Raw genomic sequence first — 22,792 nt, 5'->3', positions numbered from 1 at the left:
TCCCACAGACCTCCCCCCCGACCAACCCCAGCGGTCCCACAGACCTCCCCCCCGACCAACCCCAGCGGTCCCACAGACCTCTCCCCGACCGACCGACCCCAGCGGTCCCACAGACCTCCCCCCCGACCGACCGACCCCAGCGGTCCCACAGACCTCCCCCCGACCGACCCCAGCGGTCCCACAGACCTCCCGACCGACCGACCCCGGCGGTCCCACAGACCTCCCTCCGACCGACCTCAGCGGTCCCACAGACCTCCCCCCGACCGACCGACCCCAGCGATCCCACAGACCTCCCCCCGACCCCAGCGGTCCCACAGACCTCCCCCCGACCCCAGCGGTCCCACAGACCTCCCCCCCGACCCCAGCGGTCCCACAGACCTCCCCCCCGACCGACCCCAGCGGTCCCACAGACCTCCCCCCCGACCGACCCCAGCGGTCCCACAGACCTCCCCCCGACCGACCCCGGCGGTCCCACAGACCTCCCGACCGACCGACCCCGGCGGTCCCACAGACCTCCCTCCGACCGACCTCAGCGGTCCCACAGACCTCCCCCCGACCGACCGACCCCAGCGATCCCACAGACCTCCCCCCGACCCCAGCGGTCCCACAGACCTCCCCCCGACCCCAGCGGTCCCACAGACCTCCCCCCCGACCCCAGCGGTCCCACAGACCTCCCCCCCGACCGACCCCAGCGGTCCCACAGACCTCCCCCCCGACCGACCCCAGCGGTCCCACAGACCTCCCCCCCGACCGACCCCAGCGGTCCCACAGACCTCCCCCCGACCGACCCCGGCGGTCCCACAGACCTCCCGACCGACCGACCCCGGCGGTCCCACAGACCTCCCTCCGACCGACCCCGGCGATCCCACAGACCTCCCCCCGACCCCAGCGGTCCCACAGACCTCCCCCCGACCCCAGCGGTCCCACAGACCTCCCCCCCGACCCCAGCGGTCCCACAGACCTCCCCCCCGACCAACCCCAGCGGTCCCACAGACCTCCCCCCCGACCAACCCCAGCGGTCCCACAGACCTCCCCCCCGACCAACCCCAGCGGTCCCACAGACCTCCCCCCCGACCAACCCCAGCGGTCCCACAGACCTCCCCCCCGACCAACCCCAGCGGTCCCACAGACCTCCCCCCCGACCAACCCCAGCGGTCCCACAGACCTCCCCCCCGACCAACCCCAGCGGTCCCACAGACCTCCCCCCCGACCAACCCCAGCGGTCCCACAGACCTCCCCCCCGACCAACCCCAGCGGTCCCACAGACCTCCCCCCCGACCAACCCCAGCGGTCCCACAGACCTCCCCCCCGACCAACCCCAGCGGTCCCACAGACCTCCCCCCCGACCGACCCCAGCGGTCCCACAGACCTCCCCCCCGACCGACCCCAGCGGTCCCACAGACCTCCCCCCCGACCGACCCCAGCGGTCCCACAGACCTCCCCCCCGACCGACCCCAGCGGTCCCACAGACCTCCCCCCCGACCGACCCCAGCGGTCCCACAGACCTCCCCCCGACCGACCCCAGCGGTCCCACAGACCTCTTCCCCCGACCGACCGACCCCAGCGGTCCCACAGACCTCCCCCCGACCGACCCCAGCGGTCCCACAGACCTCCCCCCGACCGACCGACCCCAGCGGTCCCACAGACCTCCCCCCCGACCAACCCCAGCGGTCCCACAGACCTCCCCCCGACCGACCCCAAGCGGTCCCACAGACCTCCCCCCGACCGACCCCAGCGGTCCCACAGACCTCCCCCCCGACCGACCCCAGCGGTTCCCACAGACCTCCCCCCGACCGACCGACCCCAGCGGTCCCACAGACCTCCCCCCGACCGACCCCAGCGGTCCCACAGACCTCCCCCTGACCGACCCCAGCGGTCCCACAGACCTCCCCCCGACCGACCCCAGCGGTCCCACAGACCTCCCCCGGACCGACCGACCCCAGCGGTCACACAGACCTCCCTCCCCCCCCCGACCGACCCCGGCGGTCCCACAGACCCTCCCCCCGACCGACCAACCGACCCCGGCGGTCCCACAGACCTCCCCCTGACCGACCGACCCCAGCGGTCCCACAGACCTCCCCCTGACCGACCTCAGCGGTCCCACAGACCTCCCCCTGACCGACCGACCCCAGCGGTCCCACAGACCTCTCCCCCCGACCGACCTCAGCGGTCCCACAGACCTCCCCCCCGACCGACCTCAGCGGTCCCACAGACCTCCCCCCGACCGACCGACCCCGGCGGTCCCACAGACCTCCCCCTGACCGACCGACGACCCCAGCGGTCCCACAGACCTCCCCCCCGACCCGAACCGACCCCAGCGGTCCCACAGACCTCCCCCCCGACCGACCCCAGCGGTCCCACAGACCTCCCCCGGAACCGACCGACCCCAGCGGTCACACAGACCTCCCTCCCCCCCCCGACCGACCCCGGCGGTCCCACAGACCCTCCCCCTGACCGACCAACCGACCCCGGCGGTCCCACAGACCTCCCCCTGACCGACCGACCCCAGCGGTCCCACAGACCTCCCCCTGACCGACCTCAGCGGTCCCACAGACCTCCCCCTGACCGACCTCAGCGGTCCCACAGACCTCCCCCCCGACCAACCCCAGCGGTCCCACAGACCTCCCCCCCCGACCAACCCCAGCGGTCCCACAGACCTCCCCCCCGACCAACCCCAGCGGTCCCACAGACCTCCCCCCCCGACCAACCCCAGCGGTCCCACAGACCTCCCCCCCGACCAACCCCAGCGGTCCCACAGACCTCCCCCCCGACCAACCCCAGCGGTCCCACAGACCTCCCCCCGACCAACCCCAGCGGTCCCACAGACCTCCCCCCCGACCAACCCCAGCGGTCCCACAGACCTCCCCCCGACCGACCCCAGCGGTCCCACAGACCTCCCCCCCGACCGACCCCAGCGGTCCCACAGACCTCCCCCCCGACCGACCCCAGCGGTCCCACAGACCTCCCCCCCGACCGACCCCAGCGGTCCCACAGACCTCCCCCGACCCGACGACCGACCCCAGCGGTCCACAGACCTCTTCCCCGACTCCGACCGACCCCAGCGGTCCCACAGACCTCCCCCCGACCGACCCCAGCGGTCCCACAGACCTCCCCCGACCGACCGACCCCAGCGGTCCCACAGACCTCCCCCCCGACCAACCCCAGCGGTCCCACAGACCTCCCCCCGACCGACCCCAGCGGTCCCACAGACCTCCCCCCGACCGACCCCAGCGGTCCCACAGACCTCCCCCCCGACCAACCCCAGCGGTCCCACAGACCTCCCCCCGACCCGACCGACCCCAGCGGTCCCACAGACCCTCCCCCCGACCGACCCCAGCGGTCCCACAGACCTCCCCCTGACCGACCCCAGCGGTCCCACAGACCTCCCCCCCGACCGACCCCAGCGGTCCCACAGACCTCCCCCGGACCGACCGACCCCAGCGGTCACACAGACCTCCCTCCCCCCCCGACCGACCCCCGGCGGTCCCACAGACCCTCCCCCCGACCGACCAACCGACCCCGGCGGTCCCACAGACCTCCCTCCTGACCGACCGACCCCAGCGGTCCCACAGACCTCCCCCTGACCGACCTCAGCGGTCCCACAGACCTCCCCCTGACCGACCGACCCCAGCGGTCCCACAGACCTCTCCCCCCGACCGACCTCAGCGGTCCCACAGACCTCCCCCCGACCGACCGACCCCGGCGGTCCCACAGACCTCCCCCTGACCGACCGACCCCAGCGGTCCCACAGACCTCTCCCCCCGACCGACCTCAGCGGTCCCACAGACCTCCCCCCGACCGACCGACCCCAGCGGTCCCACAGACCTCTCCCCACGACCACGACCGACCCCAGCGGTCCCACAGACCTCCCCCTGACCGACCTCAGCGGTCCCACAGACCTCTCCCCACGACCGACCTCAGCGGTCCCACAGACCTCTCCCCACGACCGACCCCAGCGGTCCCACAGACCTCCCCCCGACCGACCGAGCCCCAGCGGTCCCACAGACCTCCCCCCGACCGACCGACCCCAGCGGTCCCACAGACCTCTCCCCCCGACCGACCCCAGCGGTCCCACAGACCTCTCCCCCCGACCGACCCCAGCGGTCCCAAAGACCTCCCCCCGACCGACGCCGGCGGTCCCACAGACCTCCCCCCCGACCGACCGACCCCAGCGGTCCCACAGACCTCCCCCCCGACCGACCCCAGCGGTCCCACAGACCTCCCCCCCGACCGACGCCGGCGGTCCCACAGACCTCCCCCCCGACCGACCGACCCCAGCGGTCCCACAGACCACCCCCCGACCGACCGAAGACTAATAATTTACCTGGATTCTGGTAGTTACAGCACCTGTGGGGGTTTGACCATAGACGGATGTGTTAGTGACTATAGGACCTGTAGTGACATCACAGTCATGTGACCATAGACGGATGTGTTAGTGACTATAGGACCTGTAGTGACATAACAGTCCTGTGACCATAGACGGATGTGCTAGTGACTATAGGACCTTTAGTGACGTCACAGTCATGTGACTACTGACGACCGTGGTAATGACTTTGGGACCTTCGGGTCTTCCTGCGGGGCGGTCGTCATGGCAACGATTGCTGGGTCTGACCCTCACTCACCGCTCACAGCCGTTCACCCGCCCCTCATCCAACGGCGTGACGTCACCGGAAAAGGGGGGGCTCTGCAGAGCTCCGCCCATACAGGGAGCACCATATCTGTACAGGGGGATTTACATGGGACTGTATGTGGTTGGGGTGGTAGTTACATGGGACTGTATGTGGGGGATGTAGTTACATGGGACTGTATGTGGGGGAGGGATGGTAGTTACATGGGACTGTATGTGGGGAGGGATGGTAGTTACATGGGACTGTATGTGGGGGGATGGTAGTTACATGGGACTGTATGTGGGGAAGGGATGGTAGTTACATGGGACTGTATATGGGGAGCGATGGTAGTTACATGGGACTGTATGTGGGGGAGGGATGGTAGTTGCATGGGGCTGTCTGTGGGGAGGGATGGTAGTTACATGGGACTGTATGTGGTGGGGGATGTAAGTTACATGGGACTGTATGTGGTGGGGGATGGTAGTTACATGGGACTGTATGTGGTGGGGGAGGGATGTTAGTTACATGAAGCTGTATGTGGTGGGGGATGGTAGTTACATGGGACTGTATGTGGTGGGGGATGTAAGTTACATGGGACTGTATGTGGTGGGGGAGGGATGTTAGTTACATGAAGCTGTATGTGGTGGGGGATGGTAGTTACATGGGACTGTATGTGGGGGAGGGATGTTAGTTACATGAAGCTGTATGTGGGGGAGGGATGGTAGTTACATGGGACTGTATGTGGGGAGGGAGGGTAGTTACATGGGACTGTATGTGGGGAGGGAGGGTAGTTACATGGGACTGTATGTGGTGAGGGATGGTAGTTACATGGGGCTGTATGTGGGGGGTGGTAGCTGCATGGGACTGTATGTGGGGGAAGGATGGTAGTTACATGGGACTGTATGTGGGGGAGGGATGGTAGTTACATGGGACTGTGTGTGAAGGAGGGATGGTAGTTACATGGGACTGAATGTGGAGCAGGGGTGTTAGTTACATGGGACTGTATGTGGGGGAGTGATGTTAGTTACATGGGACTGTATGTGGGGAAGGGATGGTAGCTGCATGGGACTGTATGTGGGGGAGGGATGGTAGTTACATGGGACTGTATGTGGGGGAGGGATGTTAGTTACATGGGACTGTATGTGGGGGAGGGATGGTAGTTACATGGGACTGTGTGTGAAGGAGGGATGGTAGTTACATGGGACTGAATGTGGAGCAGGGGTGTTAGTTACATGGGACTGTATGTGGGGGAGTGATGTTAGTTACATGGGACTGTATGTGGGGAAGGGATGGTAGCTGCATGGGACTGTATGTGGGGGAGGGATGGTAGTTACATGGGACTGTATGTGGGGGAGGAATGGTAATTACATGGGACTGTGTGAAGGAGGGATGGTAGTTACATGGGACTGAATGTGGGGGAGTGATGTTAGATAAGACTATCTGGGGGATGGTAGTTACATGGGACTGTATTTGGGGAAAGGATGATAACTACATGGGACTGTATGGGGTAGGGATGGTAGTTACATGGGACTGCATGTGGGGAATGATAGTTACATGGGACTGTATGTGAGGGAGGGATGGTAGTTACATGGAACTGAATGTGAAGCAGGGGTGTTAGTTACAAGGGACTAAATGTGGGGGAGGAATGGTAGTTACATGGGACTGTATGTGGGGGAGGGATGGTAGTTACATGGGACTGAATGTGGAGCAGGGGTGTTAGTTACAAGGGACTGTATGTGGGGGAGAAATGGCAGTTACATGGGACTGTATGTGGGGAGCATGGTAGTAACATGGGACTAAATGTGGGGGAGGGGTGGTAGTTACATTGGACTGTATGTGGGGGAGGGATGGTAGTTAGATGGGACTGCATGTGGGGGATGTATATTGTGAGGGTTATGAACATATTAATTTATATATGTATGTATCTTTGATATACGTTTCCGGAGGCTTTAGGCCTAAATTGTACACTCTATTCTGTGTCCTATGAAAAGCTCTGATAAATGCCTGTACATTTAGGTTAGTACTTAATTACATTAAGTAGAGGTGTAATCTTAAATGTCCATCATGTCTCCAAGATCTTGTTAATCTCGTTACAATGATCAAAGGATAATGGAATGCTTCGATCATTAACTGCTGTCTAGGGCATGTGATTAAAATGTAGATTGTGATAAAGAATCAAGGTACTAGACAGTCAGTCTGCATTCCAACAAAAGAAGCCATGTTTATTGAGAAAACACAATTATTCACCACCTTAGTACTTTGACCTCAGTATAACAGATTGAACTTTGTAACACTAGCCTTTGCACTGATACGCCTACTGATACGCCTACTGATACGCCTACTGATACTCCTATTTTTTGTATAAGAAATGACAATGTACAGAATAAACACAGATTGCTTCTAGACACAGGCCTGATCTCTGTGTTTCATTGCTTTCTCACGGCGGCCGCCATAACCACCTCTGATTTGGAGCCTCACAGCATATTGACGGAACATTGAATTCCCTAACAGTAATTGGCGCCCAACGTGGGGCTTGAAGGAACAAGAGGACCACCTGCACCTCAAACCCCCCCGGACCCAGATGGGATAAGGAGCCACTCGGAACCACGGATTTACAAAAACTGCGCAGTAAGGTAAGGCTTTATCTTGCCACAATCTATCCGTGCTTCTTGGCTGCTCCTTTCCTGTCCGAGGGGTAAGAAGTGCATGCCTCTTATAAATCTTCAAGCTTTTTAAGAATTCATATGGTGGGCTGAATATGCTGTGCGGGTGTTCTTTAACTGTTATTGTCTTTATCTGTTACTTTGCATGGTCAGTGTACAGAATATGAAACCCTCTTGCCGATCTCAGGAAGGCATGGTATAAGTTGTACCAGGGAAGCCTAAAATTTTCAGGGGATAGAATCCCTGATGGGAGCCTCTTATAGGTATAAGAGAAGTAGTTGAGACGGGGGAAATAAGCAGGGTTGGGAGGTACCGACACTTACAGACAAGTGAGGAAGTACTGACACTTAAAAAAAGTAGTAACTGACATTCAAATGTTTTTGTCTTTATGTGTGCCTGTTTATGCATGAGTGAGTGATTGATGAGCTGACCTGATCGACGGAACCTGACCTCCGGGGTGCAAATATAAATCTCTGTGTCCCGTGTTAACAGGAACCTGATCAGTGACGCTGAAAGGAGTCCCTAACAAGGCCACGATTCTGGACAGGGCCCCCTGCAGTTCCGTTTGTATATTTCAACGGTCAGGGGATTGTTTTATGTGTATAAAAGAATAAAATAATAAGCCTCTTGGTGTACATAAGCCGCCAGCCATTGTCCATACTGCTGGTAAAGAGGATAAGGTGTGAAAGATAGCTAAAGAAATTGTACAAGAAAGAGAAGGCAGAGCTGCAGTTGGTAGAGGATGTGATAAATAGTTTAAGCACATAGGATATAAAGGGACAGGAGTATTAGATCTCCAGCAGTGGGAAAGGTTTTCAGACAGTCATGCTGGGTGGGCAAAAGATAATGGATTACAGGAAATGTTGAATAGTTGGAAAAAGGCAAGTAGAGATATAGAAGATGCAGGATATCAGAGAAAAGAATTCAAAGGACAGATATATTATGCTCCCCCATTGCCAGGTCAGTTCCCTCTTCCACCTCCACCCCCTCCTTCATCTCAATTCCAACAGTCTCCCCCACCCTATGCCAAGCCATCCACTCCAAGGTCAAACACTGGACAGGAGGGATGGACCTGCTGGCATTGTGGACAACAAAACCCGGATTGGAGAGAGAGCTGCCCTGCTTGTGGAGCTCCTCGGCACAAACCGGTTATGCCTATGCTCACTAGATCCAAGGCTAGTGAGTGGAAGCATGGAGAAGAGGACAAGGAGGAGATGCAGGGAGCGGAGAGTGGTATAGGAGCTGATGTAACACAGGGGGAAGGCAGAAGGAGCCAATATGATATGACCTCACAAAAAGTTAAATATAGACCATGGACACCTCAAGAGCATATGTCACTTATACAGCAATTACCAGACCCCGTGACCAGACCTATTAGACAGATAGCACAAATACAAGACACATACTCTGCAACATCAGCTGATCTGGGTCCTTTGATTATGTTAAAAACAGGGGAGGCAGTGGGAACTATAATTTTAAATTATGTGAAAGACTATTGTGGCACAGATTGGGATAAAATTAAACATAGAGAATTAAAAAGTGGTAAGATCTTTTTAATTGGCCTAGAACGTTGGGCAAAAGAAAAATTAAAAGAATCCTCCCTGTCTCTTTCTAATGTCACACAAGAGAAGGATGAAAGTGTAGAGCAATTTTATGCCCGCCTTCAACAACGTTGGTCAGATCTGGGGTATAGGGGCATACAAGAATTGGGTGACCATGTACTTAGCATGGCCTTTGTAGAGGGGTTGCGAGAACCCTTGAGGTCTAAACTCATGGATAACAAGCCTGAGTGGAGACAATATGAAGCAGCAGGCCTGGTGCAAGCAGCCAAGGGCACTGAACTAAATTTAAAAATCAAAAAAGGACATAGCTCTGTTATGATAGCACAATACAGCACAGGAGAGAACAAAATAAAACGGGGCGCCCATCCCAAACATAACCTTAAGTGCCATTTCTGTGGTAAGCCTGGGCACTTTAAACGGGAGTGTAGAAAATTCCTCCAGCAGAGGGGTAGTGAACAACCCACAAAAGCACGAGTCGCCAAGGGAGAAATAGAAAACCAAGATTGAATAGTCGGCGACCCTCTGCCCTTCTTCCCCATGAGCAATGTAAAAGAGGGTGTGGCATTTTTCTTAAAGGGGAAGTACTCAATAAGGAAATTCCTTTCCTTGTTGATACAGGGGCAGCAACCTCAGTCATCCAAAGCCACCTAATTCCTCCAGCATACCGGCAAAATACAGCTCAAACTGTTGTAGGTCTTGAAGGAGTTCCTAAGAAACTTCAGGAAACAGACCCTCTCCCCATAAAATTCAGAGACCAGACAGTTTTAACAAAACTATTGGTGAGTGATGATATTCCACTGTCAGTTATGGGCACAGACATACTCTCTGCCCTGTCAGCTTCCATTCAGTTTACTGAAGAAGGAACAGTGCAGATTGATTTTGCAAAAACAAACGCAGAACAATTTTGCCAGATGGTGGCTTCTCTAGATGATCCACAGCCAATTTTCCTCTTAACTACAGAAGAGGAAATAATATTACAGGAAGTTCCACAGGAACTCTGGGCCAAGTCCAAAACAGATATTGGTCATATGAATGTGACACCCATGGTAGTCACACTAAAACCAGAATGCGTAGCCCCCCAAGTAAAACAATATCCATTGGGTAGGGCCCAAGAGGATTCTATAGGCCCACAAATTACAGACTTAATTCAAATGGGGGCACTACGGGAAATAACATCACCAGCCAATACTCCCCTCTTCCCAGTTAAAAAGAAAACACAAAAGGGACAACCAGATGTTTATCGCATGGTACATGACCTTCGGGAAATTAATAAAGTAACTGTACTCGACACCCCAGTAGTGCCAAATCCACATACGCTTTTAGCACAAGTCCCGCCCACTGCGACATTTTTTACAGTGATAGATCTTGCAAATGCGTTTTTCAGTGTACCGATCCATCCGGATTGCCAGTACCTTTTTGCTTTTACCTTCAAGGGTAAACAATACGCTTGGACCGTCCTGCCACAAGGTGCGCAGAATTCTCCAAACATGTACACCCAGGCACTCCAGTCTGTTTTGCAGGCCTGGACTCCACCTGATGGGACTGTGCTGTTGCAATATGTTGATGACCTTCTGCTTTGTGCTGAAGATCGGAAAACATGTCAATCTGCATCCATTTCTCTTCTAAAATTTTTAGCAGAAAATGGCTGCAAGGGTTCAAAGGAAAAATTACAGCTTTGTAAACAACAGGTTGTGTTTCTAGGCCATTGCCTAGCTCAAGGGACCAAACATCTCACAGAAGAACGAAAAGCTGCAGTTCAAGCCATTTCTGTACCTTCTTCTGCTGCCAAACTCCGCACCTTTTTGGGGCTTGTCTCATACTGCCGTCCTTGGATCCGTTCTGCCTCATCCCTGATGCAACCACTCTATGATTGTCTTCCAAGTGTTCCTTTCTCTCTCACTCATGAAGCAACTGACAATTTCCATACACTAAAACTCTCTATTCTCAGTTCTCCAGCACTGGGAATTCCTAATTACACTCTACCTTTCACTCTCTTCTGCACTGAACTTTCTGGTCATGCGACGGCAGTGTTGACACAAAAACATGGAGAACGTCCACGGCCACTTGGGTATTACTCCATGAGATTGGATCCGGTGGCCCGAGGAGCCCCCTCCTGTGTCCGTGCGGTGGCAGCAGTACAAGCAATGGTTGACAAGTCTTCTGAGTTGGTCCTGGACTACCCCCTAGTGGTTCTCACCCCTCATGACATCCAGAGTATACTCACTCAAGTACAACCTAAACACCAGTCTCTAGCTCGTCAAATAAGGTTACAATGTGCCTTGCTCATGCCTCCTAACATCTTCCAACGGTGCACTACCTTGAACCCGGCTACTCTTCTTCCAATCGAGTATCCCGATTCAAATGGGGGGGTGGGGGATTTGGGTACTGCAGATCAGTTATTTTTAAATTCTGTACAGCATGATTCTGATTTATTTGATTCAAAACACCAGCATGATTGTCTAGAATTGATGCAGCAAGAAACTGCAGGTTTTGAATCAGTTACTGAAACGCCTATTGACAATGCACATTTTGAGCTTTTTGTAGATGGTTCACGGTACCAAGGTGAGGATGGCCGATTCCATACAGAGTATGCAGTAGTCACACAACATGATGTCCTAAAAGCAGAAGCTCTGCCTCCGCATGTCTCAGCACAAGAAGCGGAATTGAAGGCCCTCACTGAGGCGTGTAGAGTAGCAGAAGTGTTTGCAACTTATGGACATTCTGTGGGATACGGAGACAAGCAAATTATCTGGAATCGCTCCCTCTACGATATCGTTAAAACAGTCAAAAGAGTAAAAGAGCAACAACAGTGGGGATCCGGCGAAGAGGATAGAAAGACCGGCAGGGGTGGCTTAGCACCCTTGATAGTACCACAACAAAGGCTCTTTTCAAGATGGACTGTTTCAAATGGGGGATTGTGAGGGTTATGAACATATTAATTTATATATGTATGTATCTTTGATATACGTTTCCGGAGGCTTTAGGCCTAAATTGTACACTCTATTCTGTGTCCTATGAAAAGCTCTGATAAATGCTTGTACATTTAGGTTAGTACTTAATTACATTAAGTAGAGGTGTAATCTTAAATGTCCATCATGTCTCCAAGATCTTGTTAATCTCGTTACAATGATCAAAGGATAATGGAATGCTTCGATCATTAACTGCTGTCTAGGGCATGTGAATCAAGGTACTAGACAGTCAGTCTACATTCCAACAAAAAAAGCCATGTTTATTGAGAAAACGCAATTATTCACCACCTTAGTACTTTGACCTCAATATAACAGATTGAACTTTGTAACACTAGCCTTTGCACTGATACGCCTACTGATACGCCTACTGATACTCCTTCTATTTTTTGTATAAGAAATGACAATGTACAGAATAAACACAGATTGCTTCTAGACACAGGCCTGATCTCTGTGTTTCATTGCTTTCTCACGGCGGCCGCCATAACCACCTCTGATTTGGAGCCTCACAACATATTGACGGAACATTGAATTCCCTAACATTAGTTACATGGGACTGTATGTGGGGAGCATGGTAGTAACATGGGACTAAATGTGGGGGAGGGATGGTAGTTACGTTGGACTGTATGTGGGGGAGGGATGGTAGTTACATGGGACTGTATTTGGGGGAGGGATGATAATTACATGGGACTGTATGTGGGCGAGGGATGGTAGTTACATGGGACTGTATGCGGGGTAAAAATGGTAATTACATGGGACTGTATGTGAGGGAGGGATGGTAATTGCATGGGACTGAATGTGGAGCAGGGATGGCAGTTACATGGGACTGTACATGGGGAAGGGACGGTAGTTACATACGACTATGTGGAGGAGGGATGGTAATTACAGGGGACTAAATGTGGGGTTGGGATGGTATTTACATGGGACTGAATGGGGAGAGGGGTGTTAGTTACATGGGACTGTATGTGGGGGAGGGATGGTAGTTACATGGGACTGAATGTGGAGCAGGGGTGTTAGTTACAAGGGACTGTATGTGGGGGAGAAATGGCAGTTACATGGGACTGTATGTGGGGAGCATGGTAGTAACATGGGACTAAATGTGGGGGAGGGATGGTAGTTACGTTGGACTGTATGTGGGGGAGGGATGGTAGTTACATGGGACTGTATGTGGGGAGCATGGTAGTAACATGGGAATAAATGTGGGGGAGGGATGTTAGTTGCATAGGACTGTATGTGGGGAACGGATGGTAGATACATGGGACTGTATGTGGGGGACAGACGGTAGATACATGTGACTATGTGGGGAAAGGATGATACTTACATGGGACTGTATGTAGGGGAGGGATGGTAGTTACATGGGACTGTATGTGGGGGAGGGATGGTAGTTACATGGGACTGTATGTGGGGGAGGGATGATAAATACATGGGACTTCATGTGGGGGAGGGATGGTAAATACATGGGACTGTATGTGGGGGAAGGATGGTAGTTACATGGGACTGTATGTGGGGGAAGGATGATAAATACATGGGACTTCATGTGGGGGAAGGATGGTAGTTACATAGAACTGTATGTGGGGGAGGGATGTTAGTTACATAGGACTGTATGCGGGAGGCATGGTAGCTACATGGGATTGTATGTGGGGGAGGAATGGTGGTTACATGGTTCTCTTCAAGAACCCCAATACTCCTCATTGTGTGCATTACTTTTGTGGCAGGCTGGGAGCAGTAGTGCACCATTTTTTTTCAAGCATCTAGGCCTGTGCAGAGCATTTCAGCTACCATTCTATGTGTGCAGTGCATTAGGCAGAGGTCTCATCGCTAAATAGTATGCTAATATTTCCTGGGCCACTGCAGAGCATTTCAGCTATACCGTTCTCTGTGTGCAGTGCATTAGGCAGAGGTCTCATCACTAAACAGTACACACATTTTTTCTGGGCCTGTACAGAGCATTTCACATCTACCGTTCTCTGTGTTGGGTGAAGAGGCCGCAGTTACCAGCACTTTCCATTGGGTTAATAGTTCTCTGCCCCTGTGCAGAGCATCTCACAATACACTTTCCTTGTGGGCAGTGAAGTAGCTGCAGTTACCAGCACTATCCACTGGGTTAATAGTTCTCTCCCACTCCACACAGCCTCTCTTATCTACAAGTCTCTGCGAGCAGTAAATTACCCCTAGGTATCAGCGCAAGACAGCGGTCACAGCATAGATCCTCCACTATCTACAAGTCTCTGTGTGCAGTGAATTAGCTCCAGTTCTCAACGCTGTACAGTGGGTTAATTTATTTGGGCCCTGCTCTATCCTTTATCCAACATGATGCGGAGTAGGGGTAAGGGTTGAGGGGGGACGCGGGCGTCCAAGTGAGGGTGTGGGCACAGGCCATGGTCCAGGACGGGGTGAATCACAGCCAGCTGCGACTCCGCTCCCCAGCTTCATATCACAATTTGCAGGTCCGCATGCGAGACCTTTATTACAAGAACAGCAGTGCGAGCAGGTCCAGTCGTGGAACGCGGATAACACGTCCAGCAATGTATCGCACACACAGTCCACTACTACCGGGCTAGGGACTGCACCTCTGAATCCTCTGGCTGCTCCTCCTTCCTCCCAGCCTTATCACTTCAGGAAAATGACAGATTCTGAGCAGGCAGACTCCCAGGAACTGTTCTCGGGTCCCTGTCATGAGTGGGAAAAAAACGGTTCATCAACCACCTGATGAGTTTATTGTGACCGATGCCCAACATTTGAAAATTTCCCAGAGTCCGGGTGATGAGGCTGGGGACTTCCGGCAACTGTCTCAAGAGCTTTTTGTGGATGAGGATGATGAGACACAGTTGTCTATCTGTGAGGTAGTAGTAAGGGCAGTAAGTCCGAGGGAGGAGCGCACAGAGGATTCGGAGGAAGAGCAGCAGGACGATGAGGTGACTGACCCCGCCTGGCTTGCTAAGCCTTCTGAAGACAGGGCTTCAGAGGGAGATGCAAGTGCAGCAGCAGGACAGGTTGGAAGAGGCAGTGGGGTGGCCAGGGGAAGAGGCAGAGCCAGAGGCAATAATCCCTCAACTGTTTCCCACAGCACCCCCTAGTGGCAAGCCTCCGTGCAGAGGGCTAGGTGTTCAAAGGTGTGGATGTTTTTTAGTGAATGCGCAGATGACCGATGAACTGTGATGTGCAACCTGTGCCGCACCAAGATCAGCCGGGGAGCCACCACCACCAGCCTCACCACCTTCAACATGCGCAGGCAGATGATTGCCAAGCGCCCCACAAGGTGGGACGAAGGCCATTCACCGCCTGCGGGTCACACTACTGCCTCTTCATCTGTACCACAACCTGCCACACAGACCAAATCCCCCTCCCAGGACGCAGGCATGAGCACCTCCCGGCCTGCACCCACAGCCTCACCTCCATGGTCCTCCATGGCCTCTAGCAATGTCTCCCAGCGCAGCGTTCAGCTGTCACTAACACAAGCGTTGGAGCGAAAGCGGAAATACGCCGCCACGCACCCGCATGCACAAGCTTTAAACGTGCACATTGCCAAATTAATCAGCCTGGAGATGCAGCCATACAGGCTTGTGGAAACAGAGGCTTTCAAAAACATGATGGCCGTGACGGTCCCGCACTACTCGGTCTCCGGTCGCCACTATGTTTCCCGGTGCGCTGTCCCTGCCCTACACCAGCACGTCTCCCGCAACATAAATCGTGCCGTCACCAACACTGTTACTGGAAAGGTCCAGTTAATGACGGACACGTGGACAAGTACTGGCGGGCAGGGACACTATATCTCCCTGATGGCACATTGGGTGAACTTGGTGGAGGCTGGAACCGAGTCAGAGCCTGGGACCGCTCACATGCTACCCACACCGAGGATAGTGGGTCCAACCTCAGTGATGGTTTCTGCATCATATTATGCAACCTCCTCCAACCCCCCCCTCCTCCTCCGCCACCTCCACCTCTCAATTAGGAAGTGTGAGCATGTCGCCAGCAGTCAGTAGCGCGCGGCGCAACAGCCGACCTCTGGCTTTTGCCGCTGAGCCTCCAATCGGGCATGGTCTTGTGTGACAATAGCTGTAACCTGGTGTCGGCTCTGCAGCTCGGCAGCCTCACACACTTGCGAAGCCTGGCCCACGTCTTCAATCTGGTGGTGCAGTGGTTTCTGAAAAACTACCCCCACTTGTCTGACCTGCTCGGCAAGGTGCGCGCCGTCTGCGCACATTTCCGCAGGTCCACCACGGATGCTGCCACTCTCAGGACACTGCAACGTCGGTTTCAGCTGCCAGAGCAACGACTGCTGTGCGACTTGCCTACGCACTGGAATTCTACGCTGCACATGTTGGCCAGGCTTTACGAGCAGCATAGAGCAATAGTGGAATACCAGCTGCAACATGGGCAGCGGAGTGGTAGTCAGTCTCCACAGTTCTTTACAGAGAAGTGGGCATGGATGGCAGACATCTGCCAGGTCCTCGGAAACTTTGAGGAGTCTACCCAAATGGTGAGTGACGATGTGGCCATCATTAGCGTTACCATCCCGCTGCTTTGCCTGCTGAGAAGTTCGCTGCTAAACATAAAGGCCGACACTTTGCGGTTAGAGCAGGAGATGGAGGATAACAATATGTCACTTGATAGCCAGACCACCTTTATGTCTATATCTCAGCGCGTTTTGGAAGAGGAAGAGGAGGGGGAAGAGACTGCTGGTTACACTGCAGAGGGTATCCATGATGCTTGCCTCTCATCTGTTCAGCGTGTATAGGCTGAAGAGGAGGAGGATCCAGAAAGTCATCCTCCTAGTGAGGACAGTGACATGTTGTGTACTGGGACCCTGGCACACATGGCTGACTTCATGTTAGGCTGCCTTTCCCGTGACCCTCACATTAGACGCATTCTGGCCAACACGGATTACTGGGTGTACACCCTTCTCGACCTACGGTATAAGGAGAACCTTTCCTCTCTCATTCCCGAAGAGGAAAGGGGTACGAGAGTGATGCAGTACCACAGGGCCCTGGTGGAAAAAGTGATGCTAAAGTTCCCATCTGACAGCTCTACCGGTAGCAGACTCAGTTCAGAGGGCCAACTAGCAGGGGAGGCGCGGGGATTAGGCAGGATGTCCAGCGCAGGCAGGGGAACACTCTCCAAGGCCTTTGCCAGTTTTATAGCTCCCCAGCCAGATTGTGTCACCACTCCCCAGTCAAGGCTGAGTCGGAGGGAGCACTGTGAAAAGATTGTAAGGGAGTACATAGCCGATCATACCACCGTCCTCCGTGATGCCTCTGCTCCATACAACTATTGGGTGTCAAAGCCGGACATGTGGCACGAACTTGCACTGTACGCCCTGGAGGTGCTGGCCTGCCCTGCTGCTAGCGTCTTGTCAGAGAGGGTGTAGCTCTCTAGTGTAGCTGGAGGGATCATCACGGATAAGCGTACCTGCCTGTCAACTGCCAGCGCCAACATGCTTACACTCATAAAGATGAACAAATGCTGGATTTCCCCTGACTTCTGTTCTCCACCGGTGGAAAGCAGCGTAACATGAAGATTCTTTAAGCTGCAACAGGAGAAATAGGTATCCTCTATCACCCCAAAAAAGGGGAGAAGTAGCTTGGTCTATCCCTCTCGGATATAACTCCTTCTCCTTAAACAGCATGTCATCACGCTGAACTGCCAATTTTTCTGCGGGCCAAAAGGCTCTGTTAAAACCAATGTTTTCAGAGGGCTGCCTCCAGCCTCTGTTACAAATTAAGCAACAACGAGCTGTATCTTTAAAAAATGTTTATGGGTTTCACCTGTCCTTGGGGTTAAGCAATTTTTCAGGGGTACACTTGTACTCTTGGTACACCAATTTTTCAGGCCCTTGCCTATACGCTTAGGCAACTAATTTTTCCAGACTTCGCCTATATTCTTGGTAAACAAATTTTTTCAGGAGTTCGCCTATACTCTTGGTAAACCAATGTTTCAAGGGTTCGCCTATACTCTTGCTACAGCCATGTTACAGGGGTCTGCCTATACTCTTGCTGCAGAAATGTTACTGGGGTCCGACTATACTCTTGCTACAGAAATGCTTCAGCAGTTCACCTATACTCTTGCTACAGAAATGTTTCAGGGGTCCGCCTATACACTTGCTACAGAAATGTTTCAGGGGTCCGCCTATACACTTGCTACTGAAAGGTTTGACGGGTTTGCCTACAATCTTGCTATTGAAATGTTTCAGGGATTCGCCTATACTCTTGCTACAGAAATGCTTCAGGGGTTGGCCAATACTGTGGGTGCACAAAGGTTTCCCATAGCAGTGTTCAGCTGTCTGGCACAAATACACTGAATGACTTGGGCAGAAGTGTGGGGCAAGGCCGAAGTCCTGGGCGGGGGTGAAACTCTGCAATGTTTGGGCACTGTCTTTTCTTCATGTTTAATACTGTCCCTGGGTTTCAGGGGTTCGCCTGTGCTGTGGGTGCACAAAGGTTTCCCAGCGCGGTGTTCAGCTATCTGGCACAAATGCACTGAATGACTTGGGCAGAAGTGTCAGCTGAGGTCCTTGGTGGGGTGAAACTCTGCCATGTTTGGGCACTGTCTTTTCTTCATGTGTAATACTGTCCCTGGGTTTCAGGGGCTCGCCTATGCTGTGGGTGCACAAAGGTTTTCCAGCGCGGTGTTCAGCTATCTGGCACAAATACACTGTATGACATGGGTAGAGCACAGAAAGCTTTCCCATTGGGGTGTTCAGCTATCTGACACAAAGAATGAATTGGGCAGAAGTGTTGGCATAGGCCGAGGTTCTGGGCGGGGTGAAACTCTGCCATGTTTGGGAACTGTCTTTTCTTCATATTTAATACTGACCCTGGGTTTCAGGGGCTCGCCTATGCTGTGGGTGCACAAAGGTTTCGCAGCGCGGTGTTCAGCTATCTGGCACAAATACAGTGTATGACTTGGGTGGAGTGCAGATGGCTTTCCCATTGCGTTTTTCAGCTATCTGACACATACATAGAATAAATTGTGTGGGGACACATGAGTTTCCCATAGCTATGTAACTAACGGCACCTTGGGTCACACAAGGTGGAGGCTGGGACCGAGCCTGACCCTGGGCCCGCTCACGTGCTTCCCACACAGAGGATTGCTGGTCCTACGTCGGTCACGGTTTTTCGGGCTTATTATGCCACCTCCTCCTCCTGCTTGGGGTCTGGGGATCAGCGCTGGTTGACATGTATTTGCTCTCGTGTTACCACAGTTATCTGAGACACTGGTTTGGACCGATCAAAAGAAGCGTAACTGAATTAATGAGACGTTCAAAGCTGTACTAGCATCCAAGTCCGCTTTATGCCCACGATTTCTGAGGGTGTGGGCAGAGGCCGAGGTCCTGAAGGGGGGGGGGCAACTGCGCCAGTTTTGGCCTGTGGAACTTCTTGGTGGTTCATCCAGTCTTTGGAGCAATGAAAGCAACCGTAACTGATTTAATGAGACGTTCACAGCAGTATTAGCATCCAAGTCCACTTTATGCCCACGATTGCTGAGGGTGTGGGCAGAGGCAGAGGGTATTAGTGTATCTTGATGCCACCAGAAGTTGTGGTGGAGTCAAGAAAGTGAGTGTTTGACAGGGGTTGCCGCCCCCTGATTCTGATTGGCTGTCCAGCTGTTTCTATGTTCTGCCCCTCACAGGTTCTGTAGGCAGTGGCGTCCAGGAGCATCTCTCTCGCTGTCCTGTGCTTGACAGGTGCTGTAGGCAGCGGCGCTGTTCAGGAGCAGCTGTCTCCCTGTCCTGGCCCTGATGTTTTCCGATGTTTCACACAAACTCCCCAGGCGGAGCATCCGTCAGGTTGAAAAATGCTCGAGTCCCCCATTAACTTCAATCGGGTTCGTTACTCGAAACGAGCTCTCGAGCATTACGAAAAGTTCGACTCGAATAACGAGCACCTGAGCATTTTGGTGCTCCCTTATCCCTATTAATCACGTATGTTCAGCTCTGCGCTTTTGTGTGTTTGGTTGGAATTTTAGATGTTAAATTCCTTTTCTTATATATTTGTTTCTTTGACCAATGGTAATAAATGAATTATATCAGATTTGAATTATTGTAATTAGAGAAGGCTGCAGTCTCTCAATCAATAAACAGATTACTTTGGATAACATCCCACGTTGTGATTTACTGTTAGTCTCCTGAGCTCAGCTTACCTTTATATAATGGAAAATTTGGACCCCAATAGCATTATGTATAGCAAATATTGGTTTGCACTAACATTTTTGGCGCCCAACGTGGGGCATTGGATTGACTCCGGACCCCAACGAAGAATACAGTGACTTTCACGCCACTGGGAAATATCGCAGACGGAGCAGGCTATACAAAAAATAAAGATTTCTTACACAGTATCTGTTTTTCCCTGAGGCTGTGACTGTCTATCTGCACTGCGGGATGGAGTGCACACCTTTTGTGTTTTTAATCCATGCAAAAAAACAGCAGACAGAGTGGTATGCTTTTGGGTAGAGTTTGGAATCTCTATGTGAATGCTTGAATGATGTCCGGACAATTATGGTGAGTGCTATAAAGTACATGATTTTATTGCTCTAAGATGAGATTGTGAATGAATGCTACTATAACAACTTGTGGGGAAAATTGCTGCGTGAAAAAGTTTGCTGTGTGATCAAATTTATTTGATGGCTTAATAAATACTGTTATTACCTATGTTAAATACTGGTGTCTTTGGAATGTGTGGGTATTGGTGAAGTTTCACCCCCCCCTCCCTTCTTCTTCAACCCCTGACTGACATTCTTGATCAGACAGTGAACGTTTAACGTTTAATATGTAGCTACTATGTTGTAAATTCACGGACAATTGTGACGATTTAACACTGTAGCTGATAGTATTTACATTTGGCAAATCTAAGTATATTTGAAATATTGTATCTGACTAAAGAAAGGGTTTCTTCAGATTTCCTTGTTGTTGAGATAGACAAAGAATATTTTAATTCGGCATAATCTTTAAAGTGAAGTGTTTAGTTTTTGTGTTTTTTCTGCTCTGAAGTATGTGTCCTTCTGTATTGACTATAAAATCTGAGATTTAAGCAGGACAACAGAAGTACTTAGCAACGTTATTTGAGTATATCTCCCAGGATGAGGTATCTTGATTTATACTAATAGAAGTAGTATAAGGTGCGCATTGGTTTTACCAATAATGAAGAGCTTTACAGACAGTTAGGCAAGGGGTCCTTACTATAACACAGATCTGTACCATAAGCGGTGGAAATAAACCCGCTCCAGGGGTTTCTCTAAAATTGCGACCAGGAGATGAAACTGTAAGTGCTTGTGTAGGTGTGTAGGAGCGATGTTTCAAGCCAGGACCTGTGTATCTTATGAGAGAGAAATCTTATGTAAGCTATGGGAGGTATACTATGTTATAGAGTTGAAGATGGCTGAAAGATCGCTAAACAGATTGTAAGGGAGAGAGGGTGAAAAAAATGAAATAAAGTCAGGCAATTACAGAGTATAGAAAAATGTATCTACGGCCGTAGAAGACGTGTTTTAAAAGACGCCTGTGACAGAGAATCTTGGCTATATGCGACAGGGATTTGCGGACGGTTCTGTCTCCTTATCAGTGTGCAGGACACATTCTGACTGATATGACACAAGACAGTAGAGAAATTCTTCGTCAGACTACCAATTATGTTGTTAAACTACTAACAGCTTTTTGTGTTATGCTTGTTTCATCATATTCTGTTCAGATTTCTACTTGGACATTTACAGAGATAGACCTCTTTTAATTACTAATGACTAATATTTTAGGTTGTTTAACGATTGGCTGTTTTCTAATGTCGTTTTTGAAGTATGTAGCAGTGCTGAAATAGCTATTTTATTTGACAAAGAGATAACAGAGTTTTTCTAAAAGGTGGGAGCCATCATTTCTCTGACTTCAGTGATGAATATATGCTCAAGGCCAGAGAGAAGGAGGGGGTGAGTGTCATTGTCAAAACTAACATTGCTTGCTTGCAATGAATAAAACAGTGTGCAATGTGTTGGATAAATTGCAGGTTTTGAGCAGATTGTGGTTTTAGAACTATGCAGTATTTTGACTGTGTGCACAATAACAGAGTTGTTTGTGTAATGTATATGGTGAGACTGTTATTGCCATGTAAAAGATGTAATTTAATGTAGTATCAGTATACAGGTAGATGCTGGAGTAGAGGGAAGAAAAAGGCATGTTATATGTGTGGATTGCGGAGGTGAGAGTAAATGGAGAAGGTGAATTAAATCGTTTTAATAAGTATGTGTGTATAAAAGGCAGAAAAAAAGAAAGTTGAATGAAAAAAAACATAAGGGGGTGTTTAAAAAGGTGTCTGAAGGTGTGATTTAGGAGGTCTGTATGATGTGAAAAAAATTCTTTGTTGATTCCTCCCAAGGGGGGAAAGTTTGCTTATACACACTATGAGTATATGTGTTCTATAGGGGATGCGAACACTGAGCTAATAACTGTTAAATGAGAGCAAGAAGAAGCAGACAACTGGCCAGAATCAAAGGGGTGGAGCTAGATGATGTAAAAGTACAAGTAGTATACCGTCCATATCTCATGTGAAGCTGCCCCCTTTTGGAAAGTAACAGGTGCAACGCCCCCTTCCCATGACCTTTGACCCTCCCCCCCTTTGGCGTGCCATCTGGCAGCCACCCGGAGGTTGGTGGGTGTCCCTTCCGCATTCCAGAGGGTGTGACATATCAGAGCCCCCATCCACATTCCAGGGCCTGTGATGTATCATGAGACACATTTTAGAATAAAGTGTGTCTCATGATAATCAAGGGCTTATTATATTTATAGTTTGACTTGATGTTATATACCATTCAAGTCACCTTATGAGTATAAGGGTTAATATATAGAATGCATTTCCACCCCCTAATGACCTTTATAGCATTTCCACCCCCTCCTAATGAGCCTTTATGTATAGCCTGACAGTGACAGTATTATAGAGAACACACAGTAGTAGAGATGAGTGAGCGTACTCACTAAGGCAAACTACTTGAGCGAGTAGTGCCTTATGCGAGTA

The 22,792-nt window shown here is 51.9% G+C and overlaps 3 protein-coding genes across 6 annotated transcripts in view; 1 reads left to right on the top strand and 2 right to left on the bottom strand.

Moving 5' to 3' along the window:
* Window positions 1–4,405, bottom strand: part of LOC136572292 (zinc finger protein 850-like) — a 722,303-nt gene extending 717,898 nt beyond the window's left edge. For both annotated transcript variants that reach the window (XM_066572738.1, XM_066572742.1), the window contains exon 1: window positions 4,325–4,405. The gene's annotated coding sequence lies outside the window, so the exon portion shown is untranslated. The remainder of the gene's footprint in view (window positions 1–4,324) is intronic.
* LOC136572294 (zinc finger protein 665-like) overlaps window positions 1–22,792 on the top strand; it is a 343,948-nt gene that overhangs the window by 166,890 nt on the left and 154,266 nt on the right. The gene's annotated exons all lie outside the window — the stretch shown is intronic.
* The window catches only part of LOC136572293 (zinc finger protein 420-like), a 282,528-nt gene that overhangs the window by 237,289 nt on the left and 22,447 nt on the right, over window positions 1–22,792 (bottom strand). The window lies entirely within an intron of this gene.

Source organism: Eleutherodactylus coqui, chromosome 7 (assembly GCF_035609145.1).
Source record: "Eleutherodactylus coqui strain aEleCoq1 chromosome 7, aEleCoq1.hap1, whole genome shotgun sequence".
NCBI classification, from domain to species: domain Eukaryota; kingdom Metazoa; phylum Chordata; class Amphibia; order Anura; family Eleutherodactylidae; genus Eleutherodactylus; species Eleutherodactylus coqui.
The sequence above is the reverse complement of the archived record's forward strand: the minus strand, read 5'-3'. Positions and strand labels throughout refer to the sequence as shown.